Source organism: Adiantum capillus-veneris, chromosome 19 (genome assembly GCF_014529385.1).
Source record: "Adiantum capillus-veneris isolate H3 chromosome 19, ASM1452938v2, whole genome shotgun sequence".
Taxonomy (NCBI): Eukaryota; Viridiplantae; Streptophyta; class Polypodiopsida; order Polypodiales; family Pteridaceae; genus Adiantum; species Adiantum capillus-veneris.
This window is the reverse complement of record NC_140949.1, coordinates 36,440,343-36,464,146: the sequence shown is the minus strand read 5'-3', so window position 1 is coordinate 36,464,146 and position 23,804 is coordinate 36,440,343. Positions and strand designations below refer to the sequence as shown.

The 23,804-nt window shown below is 44.0% G+C and overlaps 1 protein-coding gene across 2 annotated transcripts in view; it reads right to left on the bottom strand.

Annotated features, from left to right (window-relative positions):
• Window positions 1-423: 423 nt before the first annotated feature.
• The window catches only part of LOC147433831 (protein SUPPRESSOR OF GENE SILENCING 3 homolog), a 54,769-nt gene continuing 31,388 nt past the window's right edge, over window positions 424-23,804 (bottom strand). Inside the window, exon 5 of one of the 2 annotated variants that reach the window (XM_086489813.1) lies at window positions 424-1,194. The gene's annotated coding sequence lies outside the window, so the exon portion shown is untranslated. The remainder of the gene's footprint in view (window positions 1,195-23,804) is intronic. The other variant, XM_086489811.1, reaches the window with a different exon arrangement.

Sequence of the window (23,804 nt, the reverse complement as noted above, 5' to 3'; positions counted from 1 at the left end):
GGCAGGTGTCTAATTAGATAATTTCTCCTTCGCAATGCATGAATCAAGCAACCAACAATATGTAAATCTAGCAACGCATGGCTTCTTACGTTACCTAGCTTCATACAAAGTAACATGCTGCAATGCTTTTGTGGAACGCCGAATAAGTGCATAATTGGCACCAGACACAACCACCCCATTATGCAACAAAACTTAAGTCTTTAAGATGCACCATGCCCAAATCTATAAGAGAAATGTTCAAACTCTCAGCTACTTCATTCCTTTAAGGTACAATTAAGGCAATGTACATCAGAATTTATACCACAATAAGCCAAAAATAAATCAATCTCCTTGGACAAACATGGGCTCTCTCGATGTTCACTTTAAATTTTGACACATTTTCAACCACGGACAAAAATCTTTTTTGAAGCACAAAAATATGCTTCAAAGGATACACCCATGCATGTACAACCAATAAGTAATAAAACATATGTAATATAGATCATTTTCACAAGATAGTTTGCAATAGACAAATATTGTCATTCTGTACAAGGTACAATATTCAAGCACCTCTCACCATTCCAAACATATGAGCATTCAACACATGTTGTAGAGGTAGAAATAGCTTGTAAGTTTATAACTGCACATAATATATATTTCACAACCTTAGTATAGATATTGAGCTTATAAATGTAAACTCTTGAGCATATTTAGCCCTCCATCTGATGAGTCACATGCAACATTGCACATCCATACAATAGAAGGAGAGTCATTTAGTGCGCGCAGTCATCTGCTTGATAGTACTTGCAAGAGCCTTTCCTTCTACAATTCTTCTCATCCTTGTCTGCCCTCTTGATCAAACCAACTCTCATGGATTTTGCTTGCTTTGCTGTACAAGCCGACTTTACCCTTGCCTTTGTGGACAGCCATAAAAGGGGTGCTTTTTCCACCTGTGCATTGAATTGATTTTTGTCAAAACTGCTCTTCCTGTAATAATCCAAAATTGAACGGGCAGCAGGATTGCCCATGTGTTGGTACAAAATTTTGATAAGTATCTAGGAGACCATTGTAGTACTTCTCAAGCTTTTTTTCATCCTCAACCGCCTTCTTGCTCTGATCAATTGTCGTAAATTTTCACTTTTGCTTTTGTAGATGATCCATAAGAGCCTGATATGTAACATGCACAATGAGTCTGTTTTATCAAAATTTCTCTTCCTGCAAGAAATCCCGGAGTGATAGGGTGCTAGGATTCCCAATGAGTGCACATAGAAAAATTTTTAAAAGATAGAAGATCAATGACAATAGTCTGAATAAGCGAACTACCCGACAAAAAATGTATATACATAAATTAATTGCGATTATAATTCATGATGTTCTGCCAACAAAAAAAGAATTGTGCCATCTCCACTCATATGTTCTCTGACACTTCGTTAAGAAACTCGAGCCTAAATTTTTGACTTGATACAAGCTTGCAGAATGAGTGAGAGAATGGCATGTTTGACAAAGAACACAATCAAAGCATAAGATTGCAGCTACCATCTCAACAAATCTGCTCATTTGTAGTAGGTGGTGCTACCCTAGTGTTGGGCCCTTGCTGACCAATAACTGTCTTATCACTCCTCAAAATAGTGGAACCAAAACTCATCAACAGTTAAGTGTTCCTAGCTTCGACCAGAAAACGGGATAAATCAATTCACTACACAATCTCTTTGCCATATAAATACATGACGCATCCTATAGTGTCAGCACTGGTGGTTAATCGAACACAAATCATACTTGGTAGCAAGCCTCTTTCTTTAATAGAGTATTATTATCCCTCTCTCTTTAATTGCAAATTGATGCAAAAGTTGTAACACCAAGTGGGGAGAGAAAACCACAAAACCAGTTAAAAAGATTCGGAGGTGTCTGCCTTGCACAAGAGGCCCAAAAAAAGGATGTAGCACTAAAAAATGTCAGAGATGTAGAATAATGTGAGCTTAAATTTAAAAAAGTTATGACAAGACCTCTAAATGAAGGTTTCATCAACCCATGTATAGCTCTAAAGCTAATCACAATGAAAGGGATAGAGCGGCAACTAATAGTGGCAAATGTTGGGTTTATGGTTGCAAGAATCCACACACAGCCTAGAGAAGAGATCATTAACTGCACATCATAAAAAACAGGTTACTTGCAGTTATTGAATAAAGTTAAGTTGGCCCTCCGGTAATTTTCTAATAGAGACATAAGAGGGTAAAGATCCTCCCAATCAGGGAAAAAAGGTTTTCCCTAAACACATCACTACCGTGAGCAAGTGTATAGGATAGATGGTCTCTAAACATCCACACCAACACTCCCATTAAAGTTCATTCGAAACAAAAGCTAACATATAAGGGTACAGCCTTACTTTACGGAAAATAAGATATTTGATTCGTACTCACACATACAAATTCACTAAAATGAAGAGGGATCCAAGGCTTTTACAGAAGCGCCTCCAAAAAACCAGTCTCTCTAGGGCCTTTTTTTCCCCACAATAACAACAAACGTGATCTCCATTATTGGAGCAACTTAGAGGGGCATGGATGTTATTGAAATTGGTTCAGGTGCAAAATGACATCATAGGTGTTTTGCATTTACGAACCACAAAATTAATATTCCTGAGGTGCATGCAAAAGACATAGGTGTTGCCAGTTTGGGAAGAGGCTATGAACAAGACAGTCTACATCTTCAATCAAAAACACACTAAGACAATGATAAAACCCCTCATGAGACCCACAATGGTAAAAGCCATCGGTTTCCATGTCAAAATACTTGGATTTGAGTACTACGTGCATGTTCTGAATAAGGAAACAAACAAGTTGAAACCAAAAAGCACAATGTATCCTCTTGGACTATACTCAAAATCAGGCCTATTGACCCTACAACTCAGAGGGTGAAGGAACGCGCGAGTGGAGCGCTCGAGAAGACAGAGCCAAAAGCAATGACAAAGATCAAGACCGCTCCCACTCTCTTCTCAACGGTAGTAAAGCTACCTCTATTTCTTCTCCATCCATATTCTCCTAATCTTGATTTTACTGCCTCTACTACTGATACTGGTTCTACTACTCTACATTAGGCCTAAATCTAAAAGTAAATTCAAGAAGTGAAGCTCCAAGCACTGCAGCAAGAGAAAAGGCTTGAAGTCTCCAGACAAGGATGTGAAATTCAACAATAAGAATGGAAGAAAAGACATCTCCAAGGCTCTCTCGTTCATCAGTAGTGTCACAAACTGCTGATGTGTCAAGCCATTGAAGAATGGAGCCAACCTGCAAATCCCGCCCAAGGGACCTAAACCCTAAGAAGAAGAAGCAGAAGGAGTTCTCACCAACTCACAGGTCCTCGCCGAGTGGGAGCAAATTACCAACTAATGGGACCCCTGTCCGATGGGGCCCAAGTGACCCAAAGACAATTAAAAATAAAGCCAGACCCACACACACACATAGACTCAATTGCATATAAGCTGCGACGTGGCAAGCCTGTACGGACAGCCAGCAACTCGCGCTGACAGACTGCTGATGTGGCAGTACGGATTTCCCATGAAATGCGCTGATAGCTCTTGGACTCCATGCTTTTGAAACCAAATGCTTTTAGCACTTGGAGCTGTTCATGTAATTGCTTTTTTATGGCCAATGGCCTTTAAATATGTGCCATGGGCTCATTCTTTGACACGCTTCCACGTGAAAGTGCAGAGGATGGAGTATTGGCGTTGTACTAAGTTGAAGCAATATAAAGAAATACTGAAATGGGCGCCAAGGTTTGGAGCCAGTGCTCTCTTGGGGTGGAGCTCCGCCACTCCCCGTCTCATGTGTCATGCATCTCTTTCAGTTCAGTCGTTATTTGAAATGCTTGAAGTTGTTCACTCTCTTCTTTTTCATTGGCACATGGTTCCCTCCCGTTACAGATAGTTCAAGGTTGCCTTTGCCAACGACAACTTCACTGAGAGGAGACAGCAAGCAATTGGTGGCTTGCCACAATACTAGAGGCAACACAAGCCAAGACTGGGACACATTACAATATCGAGTTTTATGAGCGGTTCCTCCCACCCGATTTCAAAAATGATATTCAAAAAGAATGGGATTGGCTCTAACAAAAAGAACATGAGCAGCTTAAGTTGTGTGCAGATAGCAGGTGAAATCGATGATGATGAATGCAATGGGGAGCAATGACCGCTCCAGAATGAATCCGATAAGTATCATGAATTTTGAATGAAACTAATATGAAAGAACCTTCTATTTGTGAACAGACAATAGGATTGAGAATGAGATGATGATCATGATTTTGGAACAGTGACAGCTCCCGAATGAACCTGATAGCGAATCATGGATCACGACTGATTCAATCAAATAAATGATTAAACCACTTTGTTCAGTATGAACTTGGTGATGGATTGAGACCCCCCGAAAAGATTTCTCGTACACAACACTGCTTGAGGCGACAGATACTCGCATATGACAGTGCTTGAGGGAACAAATTCTCGAACACGACAATGCTTGAGGCGAATGATATTTCTTTTATATTAATCTTTGAGCAAAGTACAACTCCCACGTGTGCTCGCTCTCAAATCTGCATCCAGATGCTCTAAGGAGTGAGCTCCCTTGGGTCACTTATAAACATTACAAGGGGTGTTAAAAGCAAGCCCAAAAGCCTGTAAACCCAAAAGCATTTGGTCAAAAATCTACCATAAAAATCAATAGCGCAAAAAGCGGAATTTCCGTACAGTTCTGCCACATCAGCTTGTCAGCGTGAAAAGCGGAATTTACGTACGCTGTGCCACATCAGCCTGTCAGTGCGATTTGCGGCATCCGTACAGTCAACGTGTCATCGCATTTTTCAGGTGCCGTACAGTCAACCACGTCATCACTTCTGTCGGTCACGTGTGGTCATGCCATGTCATCATTTTGTGACATTATCCCCTCTTGAAAGAATTGTAATCACCCTCGATTACGCTTGCAAAACAAACAGAGGCCATAAACCAATTCAATAGACACTAACTCTAAGTACCGACGCACTAGACACGACACCTCTACCACTTGTACAAAGACGACAATCACATCATTGCACATAACATCACATGACAAATCAATCATAGAAAAATTCATTCCAAATCTCGGACCATGACTGCCAGCAACGTATTGTGCCGTCTCTGGGATCTATCAGAGTAGATGATGCTAAACCGAATGCTTCAAGATAAAGTTCCAAAATCTGAGGAGTATCTGGTAGGTCCTCCTCCTCCATCCACTTCGCATCTAATGCCGGATAGTTCTTGAATTTAACCAAGAACCACCAAACCACTTTATCTTTCATCTTTCTTTCCTTGTGTGCCAAAATCTATTCACGAACGAGTATCTCCTCGCTCTCTTCCACTTCGGGTTGCTCATCAGGCTCCCCATCAATTGGCACCTCACCTTTAAAAGGTTTCAAGAAACTCACATGGAATGCATTGTGAATCTTCAAAGTATCGGTCAACATGAGTCGAAAGGAGACATGATTTATCTTTTCTTTAATCTGGAAAGGGGCATAATACCTCGTGCTAAGCTTGGGAAAAAAAGCCGCTCCTTTACCTTTCGTTTCCTTAGGCGTACCCTCTCATAACGTAAGAGCACCCAATGGGCCAATTGTCTTCCTTTAGTTTCAAGTCTCGTCGATGTCGATCTGTTGCCTTCTTATGTCGTTCTTGACACTTCTCTAAAACCTCACGGGCCTTAGCAAAAGCAGTGTCCAAGTCCCTCGTGTACTACTCGGCTTCAAAAATCTTATCCTGGGTCTGGGGAATGTTCTGATCTACAAGCTGATTCCCTTTTTCTGTTCTTTCCTTGTGCCCTGGGACCTACGGGTAGCGTCTTTCGCTTTCCCTGTCTATTGGCACGTCAGAGTCAATCATCGGAACCCTAAGACGCACTATCATCTCATTCCTCTTTCTTTGGAATGCTTTGATGAACTTGCATCTGGTTTCCTTAGTTCATCGAAACCCTCTAATTCTCCAGAATCTGGTGATGAGCTGTCATATGGTTCCCTTAATTCATTCTCTTCACTGGCAGGCTCTTGCCTTTTTGAGGTGGATACTATTTTGTCCATCGCATAAGTCAATGAGCCAGATCGTTGCTTAGTCATGTCCCGTAAGTCTCTGAATGGAGTCCAAATTCTGGTTTAAAGCATAGTCTTGAATCTCTTTAGCAAACCATAGCAAAATTACTCAATCTAATCTTTTAAAGTAATCTTCCGAAAGGAAGACACTGGCAAACAAGTATCCCAAAACCTTTGGCAGTAGTCATCCTATGTATCTTTCTCAGTCATTTTCAAGGGATGCCAAGTCGTGATGACATCTCTTGCATATTCATCTAATATCCAAGTTAACGTGGAAAAAAGAATTTTGATCACGTTGCAGGTTCTTCTCTGCGTAACAACAAAGTAGACCACCATGTCGATACAGTTCCTTTCAAGTAAGATGCCGCCTTTCACACCTTGGATTGTTCCGAGGACCGTCCTCCAGAGAAGGCGACGTCAAACTGTTGTACAAACTCAAGGGCTCGATGGGTGTCCTAGTAGTGTAAAAGTGTCTCAAATGTGACGGTGTGACTCCCTTCCTTGAACTCCTTCGTTTTCTTGATGATTTGGTCACTGTTAAAAGAGGACGAGCTCTCCTCCTTTGAACTGCTAGATGGCCTTCCATGCCTTCTAGACGTTTTCAAAAATCTGCTTCAAATAAATCTTGTCTTTGGTGCTTAGAAATTTAGGAACCTTCTTAGCACCTTCAAATACTTCAAATGGCGCCTTCCGCGTGTGTTGTTGTAGGCAAAATCTCCACCAAGAGCAAATACTTTTCCCATTAAGTCTTTTGATCCGAAATATAAGACTTCAACAAATCCAAAACCATTTAATTGGCTATCTCACATTGCCCATCTGTTAAAAGAGGACGAGCTCTCCTCCTCTGAACTGCTAGATGGCCTTCCATGCCTTCTAGACATTTTCAAAAATCTGCTTCAAATAAATCTTGTCTTTGGTGCTTAGAAATTTAGGAACCTTCTTAGCACCTTCAAATACTTCAAATGGCGCCTTCCACGTGTGTTGTTGTAGGCAAAAACTCCACCAAGAGCAAATACTTTTCCCATTAAGTCTTTTGATCCGAAATATAAGACTTCAACTAATCCAAAACCATTTAATTGGCTATCTCACATTGCCCATCTGTGTGCGGGTGGAAGGAGGACGAGCACTGTAACCACGTGCCAATGTTCTCCTTGATTTCCCTCCAAAACAACCTAGTAAACCGGGGATCTCTGTCCAAAGCAATCGACTTAGGCATGCCTTATATTCAGAAAATCTATGAAAAAAATAGTTTCGCCAAATGATCGGGCTTATCTATCTTCTTTATCGGAATGAAGTGGACCTGTTTACTAAATCTGTCAATGACCGTCCAAATGCCATCATGCCCACTTTTGAGTCTTTGGGGAGATCAAAGATGAAATCCATCACAATGCTTTCCCAGGGGCAGGTGGGAATGGGTAAAGGCTGTAGTAATCCTTGTGCCTTATGCCTGTCAAACTTGACCTTCCAGCATACTAAACAACTGCGAACAAAGTCGTCCACATCCTTCTTGAGTCTCGGCCAAAAGAAATAACGCTCCACACCTTTCAAGGTGGTATCAATGTCGCGATGACCCGTAAAAGGTGGACAATGGCACTCACTCAAAACCTTTTCCCTCAACGGCTATGTAACACACAACATTGTTTTCTTCATCAAGTAACCATCCGGTATGAAATATCGTGGCACTATCTCCCCATTCCGATACCAATGTAACAAACTTGAACACCCCAAGTCTAGATTCTGTCGCGACACAACAAGAATTCACTTCAAAATAATTCATAACTTTAAATCACAGCTCAATTCAAGATGACACGGCCCGGCATAGTTCCCTGCCCAGAGGTATTGGCCCCAAAACCTGGCACCCCTTTTGATATTTCTTTATTTTATTAAATCTTCAGCAAAGTACAGCTCTTGTCGGAAACCTCCGCTCTCAAACTCTGCGTCCAGATGCTCTACAGAGTGAGGCCCTTGGGTTTCTTTTATTCTTACAAAGGGTTGCCAAAAGCAGAGCCCCAAAAGCAGTTAAACTTAAAAGGAAACTGTCCCAAAAGCAACTAGTCCTTAAAAACTGTCAAAAAGCAGCCAATACAATTACGGAATTCCATACAGCTGCCACGTCAACATGTCAGCACGAATTGCGGGCGTCCGTCCAGCTTCCACGTCATTAGCCAATCAGCACAATTTTCGGATAGCCTATATAGCATGCCACGTCATCAGTCCGTCATACAGTCTGCCATGTCATCTGCTGCTGAGTGTGTGTCTTGGCAGTACTGCCACGTCATCATTTTGTGAAACATTCTCAATCTTGTTATCTGTTCACAGATAGCAGGTTCTTCCATTAGTTTCATTCAAAATTCATGATACTTATCGGGCTTATTTTGGAGCGGTTGTGAGTTCCTCACTCCTATTTCCGGTTATCTACCACAAACAACCAGATTGTCAGTACATCAGTATCCCTTTCAGTATCCTTTCCAACATCTGGCTCATCTTCCAATCAACAGCTTCGTCCAGCCCTTCTTGCAAGTAAAGCTTCGACTTTTCTATACTCGTCAGTCCTTTTAGCTTTCATCCCGTCTTGAGAGGAGAATCAATGGCCTCACACCATCTCGAGTGAATCTCATAAATCAGATAATTCTTCAGGTGTTTTGCAAATCTCGGGTTTTTGAAGTACTTGATCAATCTTTTCACACATGTATCAACCTGCAGTTGACGCTTGTACTTCGCTCTGGCAAACTTCTTTGCCAAAAAATTTGCCAAATCTTCATTCTTTTCTTCAATTCCCGCGCCAGATTTCTTTTTTTCTTTGCCTTTTCGCTGAGAGGTGTTATCTTGTCGGATTCTCCACGAGAACCCATGTGTAATCTAGGATTCTTTTTGGCTTATGCCCTATAAGACAGAGCCATGAAGACGGGAGCGCGCCGATGCCCGATGAAGTAAGGGTCGGAGTGGCCAATAAGTCCGGGGTCAAGACACGAAGATACTTCAAATAACGATTTCCAAGGTTGTGCCCAAGTGCTCTGTCTGCTCTTTGATAGGACCGGTATGCTTTGAGAAAAGCACACGCTTGATGCTCTGATACCACTATCACAAGCAAGCAGAGAATCCGATACGACACACGAGTAAATGAAACCGGCCCGTAGGGCGGTAGGCGTTGGCTTTCACCCGAAATTCTTTACTTTAAACACACACACAGAGCACTTTGCAAAGAGAACCTGCGACGGGAGTTAACACTTAATCACACACACGGCTCGAAAGCTAGAATGCTCCGAGCAAACGCCAACAACCTGTAGGCCCCAAAATTGGCGCCCCTTTCGGTATTTCTTTATTCTTTAGGAGGGTAAATTACAAGGTAAGGTCCTAGGAATCTTTCACGTGTATCCACCTAGATACCATTTGATTTGGCCAAATTTCGGCAGCATAACAGCCCCAAAACTTGCGCGAAACCAATTCCCCTGCTGGAACTCGCTTGCACTGTCGTATACCCTCTGATTCCTGTCCAAAAACAGTAAATTCAGCACGCTGTATTTACTGGTTTTTGCCCTGTTTTCAGCCCCAAACAGTCCCCTAACTGTCCTTTGCCAGTGGGGCACGATTCCCAATGATCCTGGCGTCCGTATGGCTGAAAAACAGTGAGTTTACAGCGCATACACAGCGCTGATTTTGCACCTGTAAGGTGAAGTTATGACCCTCACCAGTGCCTGCTTTGGAGCAGCAGTTAGCTACCCCTGTTCTTGCTCAAGGAGGCTCTTGCCTCAGCACAAAAGCATGAACCCACACAACTGTACATCAGTCAAATGAGTAGCCCTCTTGTGGGGCATCACATAACTGCACGTAGGGGAGAGAGAGAGCAGTGTGTAGTGTGCAGGGCATCACTCCTAGCACCACACTGTACATGAGAGGGAAAGAAAGCACTCCATAGCTCTTAACCTGTGACAGGTTGCAAATGCGGCTCATCCCAGCTTAAAAATTCAGCGCCCATTTTTCTGGAGGAGGCAAGTCCCTGAAAATGTGACACTTGGCGCATTTACAAGCATTTTCCCGTTTCGGGTTCGCCGCTTAAAAATATCCCAACCAACGCGTCAGTTGACTTCGCGGCAGAGTTAGAAAGTGTTCCCCTAGTCATACCGGAGGTAATGATGCGAACACATTTCACGGCCCAAAATAGCAATTCCCTAAATTTTAGGAGATGCTTCCGTTGGGCTCCCACTGGTCTTCTGACCATCTATCCTCATTGGGACCGCATCCAAAAGTGCAATGTGGCCCAACTGTCGGATACTTTTTGTTGGTAGTCCCACCCTTGACTTTACGCCTTAATTGAGTTCACTTCCTAGTATCCACCAACTTGCTAAGTGCGACGGGGGGGACCTATATGATCTTGCTCTGAGCCTAGACATCCTCTTACCATACGAATTCCAATGCCGACCACTTCCCGTCTGCGGGTGAATCTACCGTTCACATTGGCCATACAATGTCCGACCGTTGGCTACTTCAAAAAGAGGGTCTTAAACAAATAAAATAAACCCCATTGGAAAGAAACCAACAACCAAGGTTAGCAGTTGCCACATCTCTGTGACATGGTTAATAACTGCCACGTCCTCTCGTGACATACCCCCCTCTTGAAATCGCAAACGTCCTCGATTGCATACCATAAATACACGCCACTGATGATCTTGTGCTATTAACACTCTTTTATCATCGCATGTATCCGCAAGAAAGGTCGTAACATACATAGATACAAATGACTTAATGAGGCCTTCATACTTTTGCCATTTCCATCTATGGCACTGAATTCATATATACATTTGATGTACTAGCTCTATCATTACCCCTCCTTTGCACACGTTGGGTTGGGGCATAAGTAGGCTGTAACCCAAAGGCTTCAAGGTAAAGCTGCAATACATTTGGTGACTCTGACAGTTCATGCTCTTCCATCCACTTTGCATCCATAGGCGGATAGTTCTTGAACTTCACCAAATAGCGTCTTGCAACTTGTCCTTTAACTTTTCTGTCCTTATGTGCCAAAACTTACTCAAGTACCAGGATCTCATCAAGTTCCTCAACTTCTGGCTGATCCTCAACTGGCATATCTTCTAGCACATCACCCACGAAGGGTCTTAGAAGACTCACGTGAAACGCATTATGAATCTTCCACGCATCAGGCAGTTTCAGCCTGTAAGCCACATCGCTGATCTTGCCAAGCACTTGAAAAGGCCCATAGTGACGCATGCTGAGCTTAGGAAACAGCCGTTCCTTGCCCTTCATCTTCTTTAACCTTGCCTTTTCGAACCTTAAAAGAACCCAATCACCAGGTGATAGTAGCAATTCACGACGGTGACGATCAGCAGCCTTTTTCTGCTTTGCCTGAGTCTTCTCGAAGGCAACTTTAATTTTCTTATACATCTCATCCATGTTCTCCACATATCGATCTGCCTCAAAGATCTTGTCCTTTGTGTGCAAAATGGGAGGAACCTTTTTGCCGCCTTCAACAATCTCAAAAGGTGCTTTGCCAGTAGACGAATGCACCGTATTATTGTACGCATACTCAAGCATAGGCAAATACTGTTCCCACTTGCCCTTATTATCTGACACATAGCATTTCAGCAGATCTAAGACAGTAGAATTAGCCTCTTCTGACTGTCCATCAGTTTGTGGATGAAACGAAGACGAGAACTTGAGCGTAGTACCCATGTTCTCAAACAATCCTCTCCAGAACAAACTGGTCATGCGAGGATCACGATCACTGATAATCGATTGTGGCATACCATGGTACTTAAACACATTGTACATAAACAAGCGTGCCATCTGATCAGATTTTATCTTCTTCCTGACAGGGATAAAATGGGCCTGCTTGCTGAACCTGCAGATAATGGTCCATATACCATCATTCCCTGTTGGCGTCCTTGGAAGATCAAAGATAAAGTCCATAGCAATGCTTTCCCATGGCTTATCCGGAATCGGCAGTGGTTGTAACAACCCTGGTGCCTTTTGCCAGTCAAACTTGACCTTTTGGCAAACTATGCATGCTCGCACAAAGGCATCCACATCTCTCCTCAAGGTAGGCCAATAGAAGAATGTCTCTACCGCCTTAACTGTCGCATCAATGCCACGATGCCCTGCATACGATGGGACACACGAGTAAATGAAACCGGCCCGTAGGGCGGTAGGCGTTGGCTTTCACCCGAAATTCTTTACTTTAAACACACACACAGAGCACTTTGCAAAGAGAACCTGCGACGGGAGTTAACACTTAATCACACACACGGCTCGGAAGCTAGAATGCTCCGAGCAGACGCCGACAACCTGTAGGCCCCAAAATTGGCGCCCCTTTCGGTATTTCTTTATTCTTTAGGAGGGTAAATTACAAGGTAAGGTCCTAGGAATCTTTCACGTGTATCCACCTAGATACCATTTGATTTGGCCAAATTTCGGCAGCATAACAGCCCCAAAACTTGCGCGAAACCAATTCCCCTGCTGGAACTCGCTTGCACTGTCGTATACCCTCTGATTCCTGTCCAAAAACAGTAAATTCAGCACGCTGTATTTACTGGTTTTTGCCCTGTTTTCAGCCCCAAACAGTCCCCTAACTGTCCTTTGCCAGTGGGGCACGATTCCCAATGTTCCTGGCGTCCGTATGACTGAAAAACAGTGAACTTACAGCGCATACACAGCGCTGATTTTGCACCTGTAAGGTGAGGTTATGACCCTCACCAGTGCCTGCTTTGGAGCAGCAGTTAGCTACCCCTGTTCCTGCTCAAGGAGGCTCTTGCCTCAGCACAAAAGCATGAACCCACACAACTGTACATCAGTCAAATGAGTAGCCCTCTTGTGGGGCATCACATAACTGCACGTAGGGGAGAGAGAGAGCAGTGTGTAGTGTGCAGGGCATCACTCCTAGCACCACACTGTACATGAGAGGGAAAGAAAGCACTCCATAGCTCTTAACCTGTGACAGGTTGCAAATGCGGCTCATCCCAGCTTAAAAATTCAGCGCCCATTTTTCTGGAAGAGGCAAGTCCCTGAAAATGTGACACTTGGCGCATTTACAAGCATTTTCCCGTTTCGGGTTCGCCGCTTAAAAATATCCCAACCGACGCGTCAGTTGACTTCGCGGCAGAGTTAGAAAGTGTTCCCCTAGTCATACCGGAGGTAATGACGCGAACACATTTCACGGCCCAAAATAGCAATTCCCTAAATTTTAGGAGATGCTTCTGTTGGGCTCCCACTGGTCTTCTGACCATCTATCCTCATTGGGACCGCATCCAAAAGTGCAATGTGGCCCAACTGTCGGATAATTTTTGTTGGTAGTCCCGCCTTGACTTTACGCCTTAATTGAGTTCACTTCCTAGTATCCACCAACTTGCTAAGTGCGACGGGGGGGACCTATATGATCTTGCTCTGAGCCTAGACATCCTCTTACCATACGAATTCCAATGCCGACCACTTCCCGTCTGCGGGTGAATCTACCCGTTCACATTGGCCATACAATGTCCGACTGTTGGCTACTTCAAAAAGAGGGTCTTAAACAAATAAAATAAACCCCATTGGAAAGAAACCAACAACCAAGGTTAGCAGTTGCCACATCTCTGTGACATGGTTAATAACTGCCACGTCCTCGTGACAGTAAATCACTTAAAATACTTCACAACTTTAAAAACTAGAGTCGACACAACTTTAAAAACTAGAGGTATTGGCCCCAAAACCTGGCGCCGCTTTCAATATTTCTTTATTATATTGATGCTTGAGCAAATTACAACTCCCGAAGGGGTCCTTTGCTCTCAGACTCTACGTTCAAATGCTCTGAAGAGTGAGGCCCCTAAGGGTCCTTTTATTCTTACAAGGGATGCCAAAAGCAAAGCCCCAAAAGCAATCTAACTCAAAAGCAAATGGTCCAAGTGGCTCCAAAAGTTGTCAGAAAAAGCATATGCGTAAAAAGGGGAATTTTGTACAATCTGCCACGTTAGCAACTGTCAGTGCGATATACAGAGGTCCGTATTGTTGTCACGTGGCACCTATCAACGCCAAATCCAGGTGTTGCCATACAGTCTGCCACGTCATCATCTATCCGTACATCCTGTTGCCACCTCAGCATCCGTACTGTCTGGATGGTCATGCCACGTCAGTATATTAAGACAGACGCCATTTTCTACTTTGAACAAATTTACACTGTTCATCGATCACTAGAGTTTGAGATACTTCTTATCCCATAAGTAACTTTTAGATAAGCAGATGAGATGGGCAAACATTTTGTCGTAGTTTCATTTTCAGATTATCCATGTTAAGACAAAGAAGAACTTGGTGGCAAACACGTTGTCTCGGAAGTCACAGATATCGACTATTTTGGTGATTCATCATCAGAACTTCGAAAATATAATTGATCAATACGACGCAAATCCACATTTTGCAGACATCTTTGCAATTGCAGAGTGGCTACTCCGGTTTGAGAAGCTACATTTACGAAAGAGGAGAGGCTTTTTCTAAAGGTAAGTATGTGATACTATGGACCTTTCTAGATACAAGAAAAGATCAATGATGTATCCTTCAGACTGAAGTAACCGGATACTTGGAAGATTCACAACGCATTTCATGTGAGTCATTTGAGACCTATCAAAGGTGAAGTGCCGGTGGACAAGGATTTACATGAGCAGCCCGAAGTGGAAGAGACGGAGGAGATCCTCATTCCCGAACACGTCCTCGCTCACAAGGAAAGGAAAGTGAAAGGTAAGCTGACACGACAGTATTTGGTCAAGATTTATCTGACTCTTGATGCCAGGTGGATGGAGGACTACTTAGCAGATACTTATCAGATACTAGAGCTTTACCTTGAAGCTATTGGTTTAGCACCGACTATTCCAAGAGTTATCGATGAATCAGCAGATTGAATCTGGTGCAGTGCAGACTGCACAAGAGGGAGTTACTCCACTCCCTTGTCACGGTTTACCTCGATGGGAATAAAGTTATTGATTTCTTTGAGATTTCAAGGATACTAACAAGCTGTCAGTATTCTGCTGAATGACTTTATGTAATTTTGTACTTGTGAAATGGGAATTCCTAAACTAAATCTGTTACGTGTGCTCTCACGTGTGTGTTTTGTTTGAGTGCATGTCTGAAAGGTGAAATGATTGCAATCTTTTGTCTTGGTCACCTGAGGGGTGATGTGGATGTGATAGTAACGAAATTTAGTAGATCAAGATATCCGTGAAAAGATCAGCACGGTCTGGATGTGATTGCTAAATAAGTTACAATGATCATGATTCTCATCTAAGATCTCAACGAAAATAGGATGTGAATGTGATGTGAATGTCATCTTCATGCAAGTGTTGGATATGTGTGTTCTAGTACGTTGATACGTAGAGTCAGTGTCTACTGAACTAGTTTTTGTCCTATGTCTGTTTGCAGGCCAAGACCCTAGCGGAAGAGGCAAAAGAAGTTTTACCAACTTATAGATAATGGTTGGGAGGCCCATAAGGGGTTAGGATTAAAAAACTAACCCCTCCCAACTTATGGAACTCGGCCGAGGGGCCTAAAACCTTGTAAATAAAGCAAGACCCCATTTTTGCGTTTTAAAAAAAGTGACATATGACAGGCTGTTCGGACATCCGCAAATCGCGACGCGATTTACGTTGGGCTGATGATGTGGCAGTAGTGTACGGACCTGCCCATGAGGCGCTTGCTTTTGAGCCTAGAACATTTTTATTTATCAGCTTTTGGGGACACCTAGCTTTTGGGCATCCTTGTAAGTTTATAAGCAAAGCCTGGGCCTTCTCTTCTCCTCAGTTTTTGTGAAAGTGCGCATGTGCGGAAGCGTGAGAGAGGAGAGGAGAGAGAGAGACAGAAACACAAAACACAAGAGATGGGGAAAGGGGCGATCAGCCCCCCATTGACTATCCGAGCAAGAGACCCAATACAATCGTATGTCAGACTATGATTGTGGGTACCCCCCTGGCCCCATATATAGGTGCCCAAGGGGGAGGTAGGGCAATGCATGGACAAATACCACGACCCAGCATAAAATGATATATAATTAAATATCCCATGGGCGCCCAGACAAGGTGGGCAGACGGCCCAGAACTGGGCAGCCGGACAATGCAACCTAAATGCAAATGCAAAGGGTGGCCAGCCCGGAGGCACACTAGCCGTACATGCATGCCCTAGACCTGTGAAGCAACAGAGTGGTGTAAGTCTAATGTCACAGACTGGTGACGTGGCTGCCGGTGCATTCACACACACCCCGGGTGCACCCACAGTTGGCTGGCTGCTGCGGACAGAATGCTGACATGGCATGCTGACGTGGCTGGCGGTACGGCAGCCCGGAAATTACGGAAAGCGGATAAGTGGCCTGCTGTACGGAATCCCCCCGTTTTGCGGCGCTTTCTTAGGGGCAATGACGTGGCAGTTTGGCTACGCTGGAAGCTTTTGGAATTGCTTTATTTCCTACATTAAGCAAGAGAGAGAAGCTTTGCTGCTTTACTAAAGCTTGAGAGAGAAAAGTTGAAAATTGCTTTATTTTCTTTAAGCTTTTGATTTTCAGCTTTTAGGACAGTTTTTGGGGCTCTGCTTTTGGCATCCCTTGTACCTTTAAATAAGCGGGCCAGTGTTGAATCAATTGTGAACTGTGAACTGTTTTGAAGTGGTTATTTGGTGCTGTCACGGTAGATTCTTGACTTGGAGTGTCCAAGTCTGTTATAGTGGTATCAGAGCACGGCTGATTTCTCTTATACGGGAAATCCGATCCCAAATTTTTTTCCGCGGCACCTATGGCTTCACGCAAGGATCAGTCGACTCCCTCTGCATCCAAAGATGCGGCAAGGGATCACAACGAAGATTCCGGCAAGGAGTATGGCCCGCCTCGGCCTACTCAGGCGGAGCGTCGAGAGATGGAGTGTCGTCAATTCATCGACGATGCAACAAAGATGATGCTCAATTTTGCGAAGGACCCAAATTTTGCAAAATATATGAGCGAGACTTCTTTTCAGGAAGTGCATGCGCAGTGGCAGAAAACCACAACACCACCCCCAAAACCAGCTCTCAAGAAACCTTCTGCTCACAAGAAATATTCAGAGAAGGAATTAGAAGAGGTGGTTGATGCACGGATTGCTCAGCTTTTTGACGCACAAAACAAAGCTAAAAAGCAAGGCAAAAAGCAGAAGAAAGGCACTGATTTTCTGGGTTATTTGGGTCGTCAACCGACATTTGAAAAAGCAAAGAAACGGAAGAAGCGTGTTCGATTTGAAGAAGTACCCAGTTCTTCTTCTTCTTCTTCTTCTGACAGTTCTTCTAGCTCATCTGACTCGAGCAAAGAAGTCCGCAAAGGCAAAAAGCGAAGCAAGAAACAACGCTTCCGAAAGGGCAAGAAAAAGGCAAAGAAGTCTCAATCTTGCCCAGTGAGTGACAGTTCTACAAAGGATCGTCTACAGACAGTTCAGACAGCAACTTTTATGCAAAGAAGAAGAATTTTTATAAAGCCAACCAATATGACTTTCTGGACGATAAAAGCAAGAAGGTCCGAGAGTTTAAGGAAGGTGGACAGTCAATTAAATTTGACACGTTTTCGGGATATAGAGATGCTTCGAAGGCTTTGTCTTTTGTACAGCAGTTTGACATCGCTTTTGTGGGAGGACGCTACTCAGAGCACTCTAAGATTCGGAGAGCTGCCTGTTACTTTAAGGGGAATGCTCGAACTTGGTGGTCCACGCTTCTTTTAAACAAGACTTCGCCAATTATATGGCTGAAATTTAGGAAGCTTTTTATTTCTTCTTGGCTGACTCAAGAGTATGAACGAGATATACGAGCTGCTTGGAACCATCTTCAGATGACCAAAGATACAGTGGACGCTTATTGCGAGAGATTCTTGAGCTCTATTTACCCGCCTCTTCATTCAAGAAGATCTCGTTCAGAGAACAGATTGAGCGGTTTACCTTGGGTCTACCTACAGAGATCCGAGATCACAGCTTGGAACAGAAGTCATCTTCTATTCAGGAGTTGATGAGTCGTGCGAAACGGGGTTTTGCCATTCACTCTGGCAATCTGACCTACCCTACCGATGAGGTCATGACACAATGAGCCGAACAGACTTCAGCAGATGAAAGTAGAAAGAGAAAGAGCAACCCAGAAAAGAAGGATGCACGACCCAAGCTTACTCCTCAGGAGAGAGCTCGCTTCATCAGGGAGGGGAAGTGCTTCGGATGCGGGAAACCTGGACATATCTCCGCAAAATGCCCTAACACGGAACAGGAAGAACAAAATGACAAGGACGACGAAAGGCCTGAGAGTTCGAGAGCAGCTGAGGAACGTGGAAGAAAAGGCAAGATGAAAACAGGACTGGTTCCAAATTGCGTGGGTACCGATCCCAGCACGATGGACGAGAGTACAGAACTTTGCCGAGCTTTCGACAAAGTGAAAGACCAAGAGGCCCTGATCTTCTTTGATGGAGGAGTCGAGGCCAACTTCATTTCACCGGAAGTGGCGGCACGGCTCGAGATTACTCCCGATCGGATGGGACCACTTGCGGAGGCAATTCTAGTGGCACCCAGCAAGGACGTAGCCATTACGCCTGTCATTGGCAAACTTCGGTTGCATTGTCAGGGGTATTTGGGGCATGAGGACTTTTACATAATGCCTTTGGAAGGTTGTGATGTTCTCTTGGGACTTCCCTGGTACCACAAGAACAACGCAGTGGTCGACTATCGGGCGAGGAAAGCGACTTTGACTACAAAGAAGGGCAGAACCATTGTACTTGACATTAAACCTAAGGGCGAGTCTGTCCCTATTGTATCGGCTTCGGCCATTTCTAAATTAATAAAATACAATTTGTTTGTTTACTCGATCTTTATGAAAGAGTTGAGTAATGAGGATAGGACAAATATGTCTAAACTTGATAAAGAATGCCAAGATTTTCTCCACTCTCACGCCGATTGCTTCTCAGAGGGCTTACCAGGCGAGTTACCACCTACTCGTCCTAAAGATCATACCATTGATCTGATACCTAGAAGCACACCACCAAACCGGCCACCTTACCGTGTGAGCCGAGCACAGAATGAAGAGATTATGAACCAAGTGAAAGACCTCTTGGAAAAGGGTCTTCTCCAGCCTAATACTTCACCGTATTGCTCTCCAGTGTTGTCGGTTTTGAAGAAAGACGGATCTTGGAGAATGTGCATCGATTATAGAGCTCTCAACAAAATCACCATCAAGAACAGATTTCCGATTCCTAGGATCGATGATATACTCGACAGATTACAGGGATCCTCGTGCTTTAGCAGAATTGATTTGAAGAGTGGATATCATCATATCAGAATCGCGCCCGGGAGACGTCTACAAGACAACATTCCGGATGACTTTTGGATTATATGAGTTTTTGGTGATGCCTTTTGGCTCAATCAATGGTCCTCCGACATTTAACCGGATGATGGCCAGGATTTTTCGAGAGTACAAGCTATTTGTTGGCACTTTCTTTGACGATATCATTGTTTTCTCCAAGAATGAGGCAGAAAACAGAGATCATCTTCTTCAGGTCTTTCAGACATTACGAGATCACAAGTTAGTAATTAATGCGAAGAAAAGTGAATTTTTCCTACCAGAGATACACTTTTGGGACGCATTGTGTCAGCGGCAGCAGCAGTGCAAATGGATCCGACCAAGATAGAGACTATCCGTGATTGGCCCGATTTGAAGAATGTTCATGAAGTTAGAAGCGGTTCATTCGAAAGTTTGCAGAGGTTGCTTTCCCTTTGCATATCTTGACACAGAAAGGAGTCCCTTTCTCGTGGGGACCCACAGAGGTGACTGCCTTTCAAACATTGAGAGAGAAATTGACTACGGGACCAGTTTTGACTTTGCCGGACTTGCAGAAGTCTTGTGAAGTATATTGTGATGCTTGTGGTCGAAGAATGTCCATGAAGTTAGAAGCTTCTTGGGACTGTGTTCGTACTACAGGCGGTTCGTTCGAAAGTTTGCAGAGGTTACTTCCCCTTTGCATATCTTGACACTGAAAGGAGTCCCTTTCTCGTGGGGACCCACAGAGGTGACTGCCTTTCAGACATTGAAAGAGAAATTGACTACGGGACCAATTTTGACTCTCCCGGACTTGCAAAAGTCTTTTGAAGTATATTGCGATGCTTGTGGTCGTAGTTTGGGTGCGGTCTTAATGCAAGAAGGCCATGTCATTGCTTACGAGAGCCGATTGTTCTCAAGGCCGGAAATGACAGCACAGATTTATGAGAAAGAGCTTTTGGCAGTTATCCATGCTCTTACTCAGTGGCGGCACTACCTACTCGAGCGGATTTTAATGTCTTTACAGACCATCAAAGTTTGCGCTACTTCTTGTCACTGAAGCACCTATCGAAAAAGCAGATGCGGTGGGCAAACATCTTGTCAGAGTTTCACTTCCAGATTGTCCATGTTCAGGGATAGAAGAATGTGGTGGCAAATGCTTTGTCTCGGAACGTTGGTTCTTTCTATCTCCGCGATACATCATAGGAGCTTCAAGGATATGGTCGACCAGTATGCCATTGATCCAGATTTTGCAGACGTTTTCACACGTATACGGGATGGGGAGATAGTAGCGGGATATTCCATTCGGGATGGCTACTTCATGAGAAAAACCATGTTGTACGTTACACAGCCGTTGAGGGAAAAGGTTATGACTGAATGCCATTGTCCACCTTTTACGAGTCACCACAACATTGCTACCACCATGAAAGGGGTAGAGAGATACTTCTTTTAGCCGAGACTCAAGAAGGACGTGGAAGAGTTTGTGCGCAGTTGTTTGGTATCATAGTTACCGGGGAACGCCCCCTAGCCCCCATTCCGGCGTTCCAGGGGGCAGTTCCCTTCCCGAACGTTCCAAAACGTCCCGGAATGTCTGACGTTCCGGGTGGCCAATGCAAACCGGAACGGCCGTTATAGAACGTTCCGAAATGCCCCCGGACCGTTCCGGAATGCCCCTGGAACGGCCAACGGCTACAAACAAATTTGGCAAAATTTGAAAAAATTGAAGTAAATGTTTGGGCTTCTTTTGAAAGTGTGCAAGGCCTCAAGGACTCATAAAATGCACCCCCCTCCCCCTTTCTCTTCACAAGCTAATCCTCAAGGCTCAAGCTCTCTCCCTCTCACTCTCAAGATCTCTCCCTCTCAAGACTCACTCTCTCAAGGCTCAAGGCTTCAAGCCTTCAAGCTCTCTTCCTCTCCCTCCCACTCTCTCAAATCTCTCCCTCTCCATCTCAAATCTCTCCCTCTCCATCTCTCTCTCTCTCTCTCTCTCTCTCTCTCTCTCTCTCTCTCTCTCTCTCTCATCATCTAGTCATAGCAAGGTTGAATGGTCTTCAAAACGAGTTTTTTGTGAGTATTAGAGTCAAAGCACTCTAATACTCCTTGTATTTAAACACAAGGAGCTAAAAATTGCACTATTTGGGTGTTTTTTAAACCTCCCGTTCCGCGACGTTCCCGTTCCGGACCCCTAGCCGTTCCCCCGTTCCGCGGGGATCCCGTTGCCGTTCCCGTTCTGCGTTCCGGGTAACTATGGTTTGGTATGCCAGAAGGTCAAGTTTGACAGGCATAAAGCACAGGGATTGTTATAGCCTTTGCCCATACCCACCAGCCCCTGGGAAAGTATTGCAATGGATTTTATTTTTGATCTCCCAAGAACACATAGTGGTACCTGGTATCTGGACTGTTATTGACAGATTTAGCAAGTGATGAGTGCACAGCAGTGTGTGCAAGTGATAGAGCACGCAAAGAAGTGCAGGGCTTGTGCTTTGGAAAGGGGCGAATGCCTGCAGAAGGGGAAGCGCTAGAGAACGAAGAGGGAGAGAGAGGGAGCGCTACACGATTTAGGAAGGGAATGAGTGAGTGAGCAAATGGGCTCACTTTCCCTTTATTAGAAGTATAGGACCAATTTAAAGTTAATGGCCAAATTCAATGTGAACTTGGCCAAAGGTTAATATTATTACCTTTAAAACTATACACAAAAGGGGGCCATTTGGGCCTTTAACCCAACAACGTCCCACTTAAAAGGCATAAATGGCGCCTTTAAGCTACGTGACTCCCACCATCTGTATGCATAGATGATGTTGTGCTTTGGATACTTAGTGAGAGCATCTGCTGGATTTTGTGATGTATGGACCTTAACCAATGTAATAAGGCCATCCTCAAGCACTTCTCTAATGAAGTGATACCACACAGCAATATGCTTTGTGCGTGCATGAAACATGGCATTCTTTGCCAGACATATGGCACTCTGGCTATCACAACCAAGCATAGATGCCTTGTCAGGAAAACCAAACTCACTGCATAGACGTGCTAACCAAATGGCTTCTATGGAAGCCTCAGTGGCTGAAATATATTCAACCTCTGTCGTAGACAATGCAATGATCTTTTGTAATCTAGAACACCATGAAACAGCACCTCCTGCAAGAGTAAACACATAGCCACTTGTGGATTTCCGTGTATCCACATCACCAGCCATGTCAGAGTCACAAAATCCCTTCAACTCCAATGGTCCTTTACCATAGCAGAGGCATTTGTTTTTAGTCCCTTTCAAGTACCTCATAATGGACCTCACTGCATCCCAATGCAACCTGCCTGGATTAGCCATAAACCGGCTCACAACTCCCACTGCATGGGCTATGTCACTCCTAGTAGCAACCATAGCATACATAAGTGAACCACAAGCTGAAGCGTAAGGCACACTCTGCATGTCATTGGCTTCTTCCTTTGACTTGGGGCAATCATCCTTGGAGATTTTGACATATGGCTGTAATGGCACGCCAAGAGGCTTTGCTTCAGCCATATTAAATCTGTCCAACACCTTTTCAATGTACTTTTCTTGCGACAAATACAATATGCGCTGGTCCCTTTGCCTTCTAACACGCACTCCAAGTATATGTTCAACTGCCCCAAGGTCTTTCATTGAAAATGCAGATTTCAGCTGCCGTTTAAGAGCATCAACAGTGCTTCTTTTCTTTGCAGCTATCAATATATCATCTACATAGAGCACAAGAATGATAGGGCTGCCATCCTCATCACGGTTGGGTTGTGCAAACAATGGTTTGCATGGCTTCTTTTGTAACCATGTTTGAGCATGAAGCGATCAAACTTCTTGTACCATTGTCTACATGATTGTTTCAGACCATACAAGCTTCTATTGAGCATACATACCAAATGTTCCTTGCCAGGAATAACAAAACCCTCGGGTTGCTTCATGTAAAGCTCTTCCTCCACATCACCATGGAAAGCGGTATGTACATCCATTTGGTCCATTTCCAAATCAAGGGCAGCCACTATGGCAAACAATACACGCAAAGTGGTCATCTTCACAACAGGAGAGAACACTTCCTAAAAGTCTATGCCCTTGGTTTGAACATATCCCTTTGGGACTAGCCTTGCCTTATACTTGGCTTTTGCATCAACTGTCTTGATTTTATACACCCACTTGTTAGGAATAGCCTTCCTTCCTTTGGGCAATTCCACCAAATCCCAAGTATGATTAGCATGCAAAGCTTTAATCTCTTCTTGCATAGCAAGCTCCCACTTGTCGCTGTGCTCACATGTCTTTACGTAAGAGGCTCTCCCTCATCTGTCAACATAATGTAATGCAAAGAGGGATCATATCTACTCACGGGCCGTCTTGGACGAGTAGACCGCCTCACCCAATGATCCACATTATCCGGCAATGGGTTTACATCAGGTGGCATGAGAAAATCATCAACAATGGGCTGCTGTACATCATTTTC